Source organism: Rhinolophus sinicus, linkage group LG05 (assembly GCF_036562045.2).
Source record: "Rhinolophus sinicus isolate RSC01 linkage group LG05, ASM3656204v1, whole genome shotgun sequence".
Lineage (NCBI taxonomy): Eukaryota > Metazoa > Chordata > Mammalia > Chiroptera > Rhinolophidae > Rhinolophus > Rhinolophus sinicus.
Genome location: NC_133755.1, coordinates 89637243 through 89651109, shown reverse-complemented (window position 1 = coordinate 89651109; position 13867 = coordinate 89637243). Strand labels below are relative to the sequence as shown.

The following is a 13867-nucleotide window of genomic DNA, read 5'->3' as shown; positions in this document are numbered from 1 at the left end:
AAGAATTACCAGCCCAAGGTGTCAGTAGTGCCGAGGTGGAGAAACCTTGATCAAAGGGCTTGGTTTCTGTCTGTTTATCCTTAAACGAAGTAGAGTCTTGACCCTGGGCTACGGGAAGTACATACTTCTACTGGAGTGGAACCACCAGGTCCGGAAAGCTTACTGCTCCAAAGATCTAAAAGGGTCCCCCAAATTCGCATCTTGGTCCAGCGGTAATAATTTTGCAGCTAGAATCGTTTTTCACCCTTTCTTTTAACCATTCTCCATCTTGTTGCTCCATGGATCTTTCTTCCAACATGAATTCTCTCATTTAGTGTGTTTTGCCCCCACCCCTTTCAAAATGCTATAGTTTTTCTTGCTTTTCTACCTAACCCAACCATCTTAAGGTTGTATTGGACGGGCCATTGGTCCTGCATGGGGAATCTGCTTTCCTCTACCCCCAAACAGGTTAATGAATCTCCAAATTGCTGTTCTGCATAGGATGCGTCCCTTGTGCCATCCCCCCCACACACATAGAGCATTAAAAATAAGAACTATTTAATAAACTGTAGACTTATCACCAGTCAACTATAAAACACACGCCTCTTTCAGGCTACTTTTCGACAAGTTTCAGGTAAGAGTGATAGCATGTTAAATTATTAGGCAGTTTTATGACTGTGCAGGGAAGATTTATCCTTTGATGAATAAATATTGCCGTAGCCCAAATTAGAACTTGACAAATGCTGATTTACAGCTTAAAATATACATAAGGGTTATTTTATGATGAAGTGGCAGTGGTAGTGGGGTAGGTTTAAAAGTGATGGCTTTGCGACCTTTGAGTGATATGCCATTAAAACACTGCCAGGGGCAGAGCTGCAGGAGGAGTCTCGGTGCCACTTGGGGTTCCTGCCACTCCCTATAGGTATCATAGTCCAGGTCCCTTTGTCATGTATGCGCAGCTCCAGCTCATAGTGCACGATTAAAAGCACGAGTGCCCCCGGGACCCTAGCTGTCGATCCTGCATTGCACCTTCTAAGGGATCCCACTTGCCTGCCTGTGGAACTTCAGGGTGGCAGTGGTCCCGTGTCCACGACAGTACACTTTTCAGATAAGGAAGGTAGTGTTGAGGATGAATGCTTTCAAAACCTAATTGAGGAGGGAGACGGGTGAGTTTCTTGTGTGTTCCGGATGGGCTGACCATCCTACGTTTGAATCAAAAACACCTGGGGCATTGGAACTGACAAATATGGATACTTACAGGAAGAGAAGATTTATAATTGAAACGACCTGTAATATCTGTTTCATACCCACATGCATAATGACGGTAGAGCTAGATCAATTACAGTCTTTTTCTGTTGATTGATTGATTGATTGATTGATTGATTGATTGATTGATTGATTGAATAGTTAGTGCGTGCACGTGGTATAAAAGGTGGACGTTAGGAAGAGTCTACATGGTGTATAGCAGTTCTTCCTTCCCTTCCTGCCCCCAGTCTCCCAGTTCCCTTTCCTAAAGGTAACCAGTTACTAGCTTTTTGGTTATCTTTTTCAAAGGTAATCTATGCATTTAAATGCACATATGAACACGGTCTTTTCAACTACTACTGGCATACCGTGCCTGTCATTCTGTGCCTTACTTGTATTACCTAACAGTATACATGGAAAATGACTCCACATCGTGACATGGAGAATGCCCTCCCTGTTTTTCACAACTGCAGAGCATTCCATTCCGTGGATGAACCATGATTTATTAAAGCAATCCCCTGACAGTGGATACTGAGGCAGTTTTCAGTTTTTTTTGTTATTACAAATCATACTGCAGCGAATGTCCTTGTATATGCACCATTTTGCATGTGTGGGAGTATGTCTGCACAATTGATTCTTAGAAGTGGAATTGCTGGTAAAAGCATATATCCGTCTGTGAGTTTGGTAGACATTGCAAGTACCCTTTCAAGAAGGTTGTAGTGATGTACACCACCACCCTTAATGAATGAGGTATCCTCGCCAACACAGTGAGTTATCAAACTTTTTGATCTTTGCCAACCTGATAGATAAAAATTGGTATCTCAGTTAGTTGTCATTTGCATTTCTTTTATGAGTGCGGTTGAGCATTTTTTCCCACAAGTCTAAAATCCATTTCTATTTCCTTTTCTTGCTATTCATATTCTTTGCCCATGTTTCAATCAGGTTGTTGGTTATTCACAGTCTTTTTAATTTGGTATCCAGTGACCCATTTCTGTGTTTGGCATTGCTCACTCCCGGGGCCTGAGGCAGACTATATTTTCAAAGGAGGCTTTGGAGAGTGGGATGGATCGCCTGCCCTGGTGAGGAAAATGGGTGCATTTTCTTGGGTGTGGCCATTGCGGCCTTTGAGGCTGTGGATTCCCCAAGCCCTAGTGGTTTCTGGTCTCACCCCTGCAGAGCTGGCAGCAGCCTGACTCAGGCAGAGAGAAAGTGCCTACTGGTGTGTGGAACACATGAGGATTGATGGCTTTGGGGGATGGACATAAGATGGGGGAAGCTGGGGTTGGGAGGAGGAGCAGGGCGTGGGCATCCAGGGTACTGAGCATGTGCATTTAAGCAGAGTCATGGGAAAGAGGCATAGCAGCTACACTGAAAAATGTCAAATACTTGGTATCGGAGAAGTCAGGGACAATAGAATATGCTTATTTTTCAGTAGTATGGCAGTTACATTTTCAGCACCATGCTCTATGTTTTGTTTTACAACCTTTAGACACCTTTTCATGAAGTTTAAACAGAAAGCAGTGGTTCTCAACCGAGAGTGATTTTTGCCCCCTGCCCCCGTCCCACTACCACCGCTGCCCCGGGGCGTTTGGCAATGTCTGGAGACATTTTTTTGATTGTCACATTTGGGGTGGAGGAGAAGTGCCACTGGCATCTGGTGGGTAGAGGCCAGCGATGCTGCTAAATATCCCACGGTGCCCAGGACAGCCCCCAACAACAAAGCATTTTTCGGCCTGAAATGCCAATAGTGTCAATACAAGAACAGCTCTCATATAAAGCAGTGGGGTCCAGTTGTTAATCTGGAAAAAAAATACAATCAATCCACTCTTTCCTTCAGTTTTCAGACATTTTGGACCCTTTGCAGTGTCACAGTTGGAACCACCAATGTATTACATTTAGATGCACTTCACCTGAAAAGGTGTGGAGGTTGAGGGAAAACACATTGAGGATTTTGTTTGAAAATGTAACTGGCACACTGTTTAAAAATGTCTTTCCTATGTTTTCTGAGTTTCAGACACTCTGTGGGCTTCCCATGGCAGCTAAGACCTGTCACTTCCCCTGTTCCTGCTCTCCCCTTTCACTCTTAAGGATATGCCACATACAGAAAGGGAAGAATTGTTTTAACCTGACACTCCTGAAAGGAAAGCGTCATCAATGCCAGCAGGGTGGCATTTTCAGGGTCTCCAGGCTCTCAGCACGGTGGGAAGAGGGCACTGGGACCCTGCTGGGCTGTCTGAGTCTCCAGCACCCCAGTTTCCCAAGCCTTCAGGATGCTTGTTGCTGGGTGGCCTTTCAACCGAGGTTCAGGGGGGCCAGCAGAAATACCCTAGGATTTTCCTCTTTGTTTTCAGAGAGGGGGGTGGCTAGGAGCACGTGTTGGGGACCCCGGCTGCCCAGCTGAAATCTTCATTCTCCCGTACGTGTGACTTTGGGCAGGCCTCAATTGCCTCATCTGTAAACAAGCAGTCGTATTAGCATCAGTTGTGAAGATTAACTGAGTATGTGGAAAGGACTTAGCTCAGTGCTTGGGTTAGTTGTTATTATTATTTGCTATTATTATTATTGGTTTCAGCCTTTGGAAGTTCCAACCTTCTTGCCCCTCCTTTGCAATTCTGTGGAAACCCATCGTGGAAATGAGCCAATATCCCAGATGCCATGGGAGCCCACAGTGGCTTCCCTGAGTCCACATGTACACCAGCGCCCCTCCCCTGCCTGGGGAGGGTGGGCTCTGCTTCTCCCCGGAGGCTCCAGGAGCTTTGGCTGAGGCGACCCCATCTCTGCTCACCACCCCCATCCTCCTCCATTCTTTTCAGGGAGGCATGGACCTGCCTCTCTGAGATGAGTCTCCTCCCCATTCCACTCTTCTGATTTCAATTCCCACAGCCATTTTCCCACTCCCCACCACATCATTTGGTGTGACTGCCTTGGAAAAGCCCAAGTTGGAAGCTGGGGGGATGGCTGTCTCTGGGCTGTGGGCCGGCCTCCCATGTAGAACTTGGCTTTGGTCAGGCCTGGGCTAGTAGGCTCCCTAGGTGCATTTCATTCAGCCTGGCCTCAGCCACAGTCCTCAGAAAGGGTTATTTATAAAATGGGGACAGCCTCTGGCCAGAACATATGAACAGGATACCAAAACATTGTTCAGTGAAGCCAACTGTTAGTTTCTTTTCATTCAGCTTGGAAGTTTGTATTCAGATCGTTTCCATGGATTATTTAATGGCCAGGGATCACAGGGTCTCATGTATGGGTGGGAGATTCAATCCCGAGTGCTTCGATCAGCACCTTGTTTTAAGAAATCACTGAATATACAGAAGACTTCTGGGATGCAGTGAGGCAACGGAAGCAAAGGGGCAGATAAGCCCTGTCCCCCAGGAGCTTCCAGTCCAATGGGGGTGGCACAGTCGCTGACATCAGGTGCTCCCAATCTGTGGGGGGAGATATAGCCCCAACCCTTATGGAGCCCCCAGTCTGATGGAGGAGGAGGCGTCAGAAGAGGCATAGGATGAATTCAGTCTGCTGGGTGAGATAGTTCATATTCTTGGGGAGCTCCCATTCGGTGGGGAGAGACAAACCCTGCTTATGCAGCCTGATGGTGGAGACCTGAGTCTTGCTTACTGACCCAGTTTGATGATGTGTGACACAGAGCCCTCAAGGAAGTGATGGAATGGAGCAGTTCTTAATCCCATAACTTTTCTTTCTCGCTCCATGCTAGCAGTGGGGGAGCTAGACGAGCTGTGGTGGCCCAGGGAAGAAGCAGATTCAGCAGTGCCTCCTGATTTGGCTGTAGCAGCCGCTTTCACCGGCCTCTGCAGGCTGAGCCCCACCCTGAAACATGTGTGCAGGCTGCGCTATCTTTAGTGGTCACCCTTCGTAATCTTTAGAGGACGTTGCTGACGTGGCTGCTTCCTGGGCTGGACCTTTCTCCCTAGAGAGCTGTGTCTTTTGTGGGGTGAAAATTTGCTGTCAGTCAGGGGAGGCAGTGGGGAGCTGTTGGGGGCTTCTGACACTTGGCTGTTGTTCCTTGCCTTTTTCCGAGTCAGAGAGTGAAACCCTTTGGGCAATCCATCTTAGGGTCAGAAAAGGACAATGTTAGAGAAAGGACATTAGACATCGAGTCCTATCTTCCCATTTCACAGAGGAAAGTGTGGAGGCCCAGAGAAGGGAACTGTTTTTTGCACTGCTGCTTAGAGGCTGGGCTGGATCTGGTTTCTGAATCTAGTCCCCTAGCACAGGCAGCCTGGTAATAACAGCCGTCAGGGTGGGTTTGCTGAAGCCTATGTCAGGTCAGTTATTCCATTGCTCAGAGCCACACTAGACTCCTGGTTGTTCCTTGAATGAACCAGGACATTCCCACCTCAGGGCCTTTGCACTTGCTGCTCCTTTTGCCTGGAATACCTTCCCCCAGATATCTGTATGGCTCACCGCTTCACCTCCTTCAGAGAGCCCTGACCTGGCCATCCTAAATAAAATGCCTTCCGCATTCTTGTCCTGCTGTGTTTTTCTCCGGAGAATTTTTCTCCATCTTACATGGTATCTATTCATTTATTTATTAACTCTTTTCCTTGTTTCCTCCTTTTAGAACGTAAATCCCAAAACACGATCTGTTTTGTTCACTGCTGTGCCCCCAGCAACCAGAACGTGCCCGGCACATAGTAAGTGCTCAGAATCTATTTGTTCAACGATGAAAAGGAGGAAAGGAGGGAGGGAGGAAAGGAAGAATAAAGGAGGGAAAGAGGGAAGGAGGAAGGGAGGGAGGATAAAACAAATTGAGATTGAAGGAATCCAGGCACTTGGTGTTAAGGATGGTTTGATTTGGTTTGTCTGTGCTTTAGAAAAAAGATGAAATGTGATGGGGTGGCCGAGTCCCATTACTTGCCAGGGGTCGTCTGGACCTGTCTCTTTGGTGTGATGAGATGGTAGCACTTCCGGTCTGCCCCAGAGTTCCACCCACCCTGCATGATCCTTGTACCCGTCACTGGAAAAAACTGGGTTAAACTTCACTCTTCCCAGAAAAACTGTGTTTATTCAATGCCTTGGATATGGAAAGGCCCTGAACCCTACATTGGAGCCCTCTGACTCTTCACCAAATGATGGAATATTGCAATGGTGGAAGGAAGCCATATCTTCTCCCTTAGGATTTTAAATAAAAGTTTCAGTTGTTTTGTACAACTTGACTGTCTTTCCCCAGTGACAAAGACAAGTACTAGAAGATTTGAGTTGAGGCGCCAGGAGAAAATCGGGGGTATACACCCAGTATATGAGTTTTGGTTGGACTCATGAAATTGGGAGGTTGGAAGGGGAAGCAGCAAGCTCCCGGGTTCTGGTCCTGCCCCCTTTTTTGTGGGTGGCCCTGGCCGGTTACTTCCCCTCTCACAGCATAGCTTCCTCATCTACAAAATGAGAATTGGACTAAATTTGGGGGTGAGGGGGTCAAGGCTCCTGGGGATCCATATGGATGGGTTATTCCTAAGGTCCCATCTGGACATCAGCATAGACAGCTGCGTCTTAAATGTATTCCTTTCTTTGGATCAAATAACCAGATTTTTGGCGAAACCCTGACTTCCTTAATATGCTGGAAATAAAGGTGACAGTTATTTAGAAGAGTAGATGTTTAAAAAGTTTTCTCAGTGCCAGTTACTTTAGTAAGTGTGGGTTTTCTTTTCTTTCTTCTTGATCTTAACTTATAAGTGATTACAAGATCAAACAAGTTTCAGTTTGAGTCCCCCCTGCTTTACAGTCTGAGCCTGTATGGAGTTGACTTATCACATTTACTTTCAACTAGTCTGGCTGTTACGTGGAGGCCTTATCAGCCAACTGTTAGCCCTCAGGATAGGAAGACATGGTCTTGGGCGGTTTGGAAGCTGGGTTTTCAGCATTACAGTAGGTAGACCTGGCACCTCTCCCCAATTTACCTGCAGCCCCCCTTCTCAGCACCCTACCTGACTGGGTGAGCTGTTACGCAGCAGTGTCTTTAGGAAACATGTCAAGTTTCAGTCCTTTCCCAAACCCCTGCCTCTTGCCCAGGACCAGCTACATAATTTGCTGGGCCCAGTGAAAAATGCCAAGGTGGAGCCTCTTGTTTAAAAATTAAGACTTCCAAGACGGTGACAGCAGCACATTAAGCCAAACACGGGGCCCTGTGAGTCTGTACAGGTCACATGCCCCGTGAAGCCAGCTCTGCTCTTGCATCTTACGTTACCAGGACCATGGAGATTTATACAACACGTTTTAAGAGTCATTACAAATTCCTTCAGAAGGAATTTGAGTTGTTTCTGTCACAGCTGGTGTGATTCAGGGTTGCTGACCTGAGCCGCTGTACTGTGTTTGGAAAATCACACCAGCCCAGTGTGGAGGGTTTGGTCCATGAGTGCTGGTGGGAGGAGAGAGGAGGGTAGTGTACAAATGGTTGCACTGCCCAAGCAGCCCCAAGGGTACTGCCCTTTAAAAAGTCTTTTGATGGGTAAACACAACGTGGTACATATGTACAAGAGAATATTATTTAGTCATGAGTAGGGAATGAAGTACGGACACATGTTACAACAGGATGAACTTTGAAAACATACCAAGTGAAAGGAGCCAGACACAAAGACCATCTATTGTATGAAATGTCCAGAATGGGCAAGTCCAGTCCGTAGAGAGAGAAAAGGGTTGCCAGGGAAAGAGGAGAATGGGATGTGACTACTAATGGGTTTTCTTTGGGGGTTATGAAAATATTCTGAAATTAGGTAGTAGCGATGGTTGTACAACCTTATGAATATGCTAAAAACCGCTGGATTGTGCAGTTTAAATGGTAAATTTTATGGGTCATGAATTATATCTGAATTTGAAAACAAGTAGTAAAAAAAAGTCTTTTGAAGGCTCAACATGAAACTCTCTACCCCTCTGCCCTTGGTGGGTGTTGTCGGTTCAGTGTGGGAGCCCCCTTCTCTCCTTCCTGCCTCCCCCTCAGTCACAGATAATCTGTTGAGCACCCTTTATGCAAAGCTTGTTTTCCAGGAAAGATCTTCTGGAAGCATTCATGCTAAGCGGATATGTGGCTGCTAAGACTTAGCCTCTCCCAAGGCATTTGCATATTAGCTTATAAAGGGAGAAAGCTTTTAGGTGAGAGGGATGAACGTTTAATTTTAGAATTCCAAGTAAGAGCAAGCATGTGTGGAAGGTTTTTTTTATTTTTTGTGGGGTAAGGGTGTTTTCAGTGGCTCTGGGGCTAGGGGTGACTAGGTCCCTGTTCCACACACGGATCCAGCTGCTCCCAAGGCAGGGCCAGCTTGGTGGTGAGTGGTAGGGTTAGAAACATTCCATTCAGGACAAGCAACTTTGCCCTGACCTGGTCAGGCTACCTTTAACGTTTTCCAAAGGGGGACATTTTGACTTTGGAGGCTGCTGAGAGGAAATATCCTACTGGTCAGATTTCATTTCTCTCGTTAATGAGGTTGGTGGGTTGTTGTTGTTGTTGTTTTTATTGGGGAATATTGGGGAACAGTGTGTTTTTTCAGGACCCATCAGCTCCAAGTCAAGTCGTTGTTGTTTTTTTTCAATCTAGTTGTGGAGGGCGCAGCTTAGCTCCAAGTCCAGTTGTTGTTTTCAGTCTAGTTGTGGAGGGTGCAGCTCACTGGCCCATGTGGGAATCGAACCGGCGACCTGGGTGTACTGAGCACTGCACTCTAACCAACTGAGCCAACCGGCCGCCCGGTGAGGTTGGTTTTGAATCAGGTGGCCCCAATTTGAAACAAACCCCTTGCCCGGCTCTTTTCTGCTCTCATGCCTGTCAGTTTGGTCCTACTCGTCCTTGCCCTGTGCTCCTCTTCACATCTGCGGCCTTCCTCCTCCTTCCCCGTTGTCGCAGCCCCACCCTTCAATTCCCAGTGTAGTTCAAGTGTTGTCTCCTGAGAATCCCCTCAGTCAGTAGTAAGCCCTCATCCTTCATGTTTGTGTGGTTCTCAACTCCCGATACCTTTCTCTTAATCATCTTTGGATCTCCAGTGCCTGGCACAATTCCTGTACACAGTAAACACTTAATAAATGCTTTTGAATTGCCCCGAACCAAGGCTGTGTTTGGTCCTGGGAGGGAGTAGGAGTAACGAAATCAGCAAGAGACGTGCGGGGTAAACTATAAGCCTCAGTCATTAATTGATAAGAGACAAGGAAATGGCATTTGTGATATGAAGGACGGGACTCTGAACTCCTGCTGGATATGGATGGGGGCATCTCAGAGCTTCACGTCATGTGAGACGATGAGCTCAGGACATCACAGGAGCTGCCCCCTGGAGTAGTTGCTTCCGTGGAGTATCCTTTTTTGAAAGATGTCTTAGATTTCAGGCTTCCATCCTCAGCCAGAAGGACCTGCCTCAGCAAATATTTACTGAGTGCCTACTGTGTACCAAGTACTGATCTAGATTCCGTCACTTTGGAGGAGCTCCGTTGTGTGATGGGTTTGGAGAAGCCCAGGGCCTTTGCACATGTCCTGCCTGGGTTCTGCTTTTCCCGCAGCTTCTTGAGTTTCATCTCGATTCCCAGGGATAGTAAATTCGCACATGGTTGCTCTTGGGTGAAAAAAAAAGGCATTGGTGCTTATGTCTTAAACACTGCCATTCACACTGTCTCTGAAGGGAGGAAGGGAGGAAGAGGAAGACAGGTCTACACTTCAGCCCTGTGCCTCCTGCCGTGCCTCGGGTGAATCGGCCTGGCTCTGTCAGTCAGGGTCCCAGCATGAGACGGCTGGCACATGCTAAGGGTTTAACTGGAGAGACTTAATGAAGGGGAGTGTTTACAGAAGTGTGGGCAGGTTAGGGAAACCAAAGGTTAGTGAGGCACCCAGGGCTGGTAACAGTAGGAAGCTGTTACCTTCCCTAGGCCAGGAGGTGGGAGCTCCAGAGTTGAGGAGAAGGCACCACCACCCCCAACCCCCTAATCCCCCACCCCACCCCACCCCACTACAGTTGTGATGCTGAAGGGACACAATGCCAAACTGTGGAGAGGTGGGAGGAAGAGGGAAATAAATTTGTATTTATTACGTGGAAGTTGGTGGTCCAGGATGGGTAGAAAACAGTGTGAGAGAGAGTCTGTGTGTGGATGTGTTTAGTGAAGAATACCCTGGCTGCCTGGGCATTCTTATGTTCAGCTGGCTCTTACTTACACTTCTTAGGTTATTCAGGATGTGACCAGTCAGTCACCAGCGTCCCCTTTTTCCCATAAAGAGGAAAGTGCTCTGTCTGCATCAGCAGGATGGGTACTGGGTAGTTTCGACTGTAGCAAGAATAACAGATACAGGAACATTCGTTGATGGCAGGCCCTGAGCGTCCTAAGCATTTTACGTGCATCCTCTCATCAAATCTCAATAACCCCAGCATGTAGGTGCCATTATTACCCTCATCTTCACCATGTTGCTGGTGAAGGATGTGGGACTGAGAGAGTTGGTAGGTTGCCCAGTTGCACAGCTAACAAGAGGCAGAGCGAAGTCTGCCTGCCTCCTGAATGCATACTCATAATCTCTCACTGCCTCATGGTCTCATTCCTCCGTAGTGGGGCCCTCCCCACCCTGTGGTCAGTGCCACGTGTGTGCTGGTTCCACTGCCTGGGATGGTCTTCCCACTTCCTCTCCACTTGAACCCAATTGAACCCTTTTTTCAAGACCCAAGTCAGATCTCACTTCCTCTATGAGACCTTCTCCAACCCCCACCCACCCAAACACACACCTTTCCAGAGCCAGGGTGTTAGTCAGCTAGTATGCATGCATAGGTCTCCTCAATCTCCCAAGAAGACTCCGACTGATAAGAGCTGAGAGATTTGAGGATTGGTTTTCTACTTGGTTAGTAAAAGCCCACTGAAAGCCAATGGGGATTTTTTAGAAGGAAGAGAAGATGCTAGAGCTGAGTCCAGTAGAGTCTAGTTGAGTGTGTGGAGGAGAGAAGGTGGCACGTAGCCCTACCTAAAACAGCACAACACTTTTACAGAGCAGCATTTCTCCATGGACAGAGGAAGGTAACATCAACCAAGCAGTCAGGCCTAATGGACGTGGAGGAGGCGCCAAAAGTGGTAAAGGCTTCCTTCTTACAGGACAGGGCATGGGTGCCAGTCTAATACCCTCCACGTGGGTTTCCCGAAAGGCCCCACAGGTCACAGAAGCTTCTGGGTGGAGCATGGCCAGTCTGTGTTTTGGAGTTTCCAATTTCTTCAGAAATGTCTCTTGAGGGTCTCCAGAAGTTTTGATAATTGGCAAACGTCCTTTCCGTTTGGGGCTGACATCAAAGAGAGGGTTAAGCACCACGCCCCTGGCCCCCTCAAAAGTGACCCAAGACCACTTAGGAAGACTTGATGTTGCCCTGGGAGGACCTCAGCCTGCCTCAGTGTGGTGTTGCTTAATTTCATTTCTTTTTTCTCTATTCCTATTTTTTTCCACCCACTCCTGTTGGCTTAGGCCCAACTAGACACTGGAAGGGTAGAGCGGATTGTGGGGAAGCAGTTGGAAGGATGAGTAGCAGATGAGAGGTGGCGAACCCTTTGCTTGGGCCTCTCTTTGCTGGCCCTTGTACATTTTGCGGTGAAGCATCTTTGGATTTTTCTCTCTGTGGGCCTTGGATATGCTCCAGGCATTAGGGAGGAGTGGAGACTGCGGAGAATTCCACAGTGTACACTCCATGTAAAGAGTTCCTGGGCTCCTGATCTACAAGTTGTAGGTTTGAATGTTACTTGGAGTAGGTATGGCTGCTTGCCTTGGTGAAGACTTGGAAAGAAAACAAATAGGGGTGGGTGACACCGCCTGGGTAGAGACTTAGAAACAGGATCAGAGGAGACACTTAGAGGACACACAATTGGACCATGTGGCTGAAACTCGGGGAGCAGGAGGAGATGAAGGTAAGGAGGTCAGACAGGTCTCAGAAGGGGCTTGACAGCTGTGCTAGGGCATCTCTTCTACATCTGTTCTTGGGGGCTGGCAGGCCCTGAGGGTGGCTTGGGGTCAGTTGCAGCAGTAGACTCTGCCTTAGGCAGGGGACAGAAGCCAGGGCAAGACGGGGGAGAAAGCTTTCATTTTACGAGAAGGAGATGTTTCTACATGTCAGACTGGGACGGGCTCTGAAGCCTTTGCTTCTCAGTACTATGTAAGTTCCAGAGATCAGATAATGCTTTGGTTCGGGTTTTAAATGATCATTATTCCTTTATTACATAAATAAAACATAACAAAGATAAAGAGGAAAGGGAAGTGAAATTAATGTCACCCGTCATTCCACCACCCAGATATCATTTACATTTAGAACTTGGGTACGGAGCCTTCCCGGACGATTTTCTGTATTTACAAAGTGGAAGCGAACCATAGATATATTGTGTGACTTGCTCTGTGTGTGTGTGTGTGTGTGTGTGTGTGATTTTTGTTCCATTTAAAAAAATACACACTTGCCCAAAATTCAAACGGCAGGTGTAAAGAGAACTCACCTTGCCCTCCTCCCCCCTAATTCTACTCCTCAGAGGTAGCCCTCCTTAAAAGTTTCTGCTATATCTTTGATGAGGAAGACATTTAGAAGAGATAATGTATGGAGAAACAAACTGTAAATCCTGGTTGTTGTAACTCGTACAAATATTAGCTGTCAGATGTCAATCAGAAGGAAGGTATAGGGTGGGTTTGGCGGGACTGGGAAGTTGTTTGTGTTCCGTGAAGGGATTTTCAGAAATAGAAATTGTGAAGTTAGGGAAAGGAGGAGATGGAGACTTTCTGAGGCCTGGGTTTTGTCTGGATGTGTCATACAGGTGTTGGTGAGGAGCAGGGTGAGTAGAGGTGAGTGAGACTGTGGGCCAGGACCAGGTATGGTCAACTCTTACCTCCTGGAAGGGGATTGGGATGGAGAGGGTGGCAGTATGCAAATGAGCAAGAGACTTGTCAGGAAGCAGTGATAGTAATTGGTAGGTATTTATAAAAATACCCTTGCTTGACAAGAGAAAAAGTCGGCAACTCTGTGTTAGTCCCCCAAATTCAAAAACCAAAAAGATTTTCACAAATCTGTAAATACTTAAAATCAGAGCAACACTGCAGAACTGGACGGGGGCTGTAAGTGTCAGATTTGGTTCTGGTTTTGTCTCTGGCTGAGCAGCCTTGGACTGCACCTTAATTTCTTCTGATCTCAATTTTCATATCTGCCCTAGATCAATGATTTTCAACCCTGGATGCACATTAAAATCACTGGGAAACTTTCTTTAAAACCCCAATACCAGAGCCCCACTCCAGTCCAAATGGATCCAAATTTCGGGCAGTGGGAATTTTTTTAATGCAGCCAACATTTGAGAACCCCTGGCTCATCCTAATTGCTCATTTTAGCCCTAAAGGGTGGTGATTCTATGTATTGCATTATAGTTTTGTACCTTTCAAATACTGTGCACAAATGTTGTAAACTTCTTACATACCAAGAAGTCTTTTTATGAAAAACTCCCCATAATTCTCATTAGGCCAATGAGGTAATGCTAACGTTCTTTCACCAGTAAGTCAGAATCATAATAAAACATCAAATAATTCATTTTTGACCCAGGAGTTGAAAGCATGGACTTTAATTTTTTATTCCCATTTTGAAAAAGCTACTGACTGGAGGCCTCAAGCCACATCCATTTATAAAGAAGACCCTGAAAAGTTCAGAGAGAAGACATTACTGGAAATGTTTTT

The 13867-nt window shown here is 46.8% G+C and overlaps 1 protein-coding gene across 25 annotated transcripts in view; it reads left to right on the top strand.

Annotated features, from left to right (window-relative positions):
- Positions 1–13867, top strand: part of TRERF1 (transcriptional regulating factor 1) — a 196012-nt gene that overhangs the window by 58467 nt on the left and 123678 nt on the right. For 15 of the 25 annotated variants that reach the window (XM_074332927.1, XM_074332925.1, XM_074332929.1 and 12 more), the window contains one exon: positions 5801–5873. The exons of the other annotated variants lie outside the window; for them this stretch is intronic. The gene's annotated coding sequence lies outside the window, so the exon portion shown is untranslated. The remainder of the gene's footprint in view (positions 1–5800; positions 5874–13867) is intronic. 25 annotated transcript variants of the gene reach the window in all.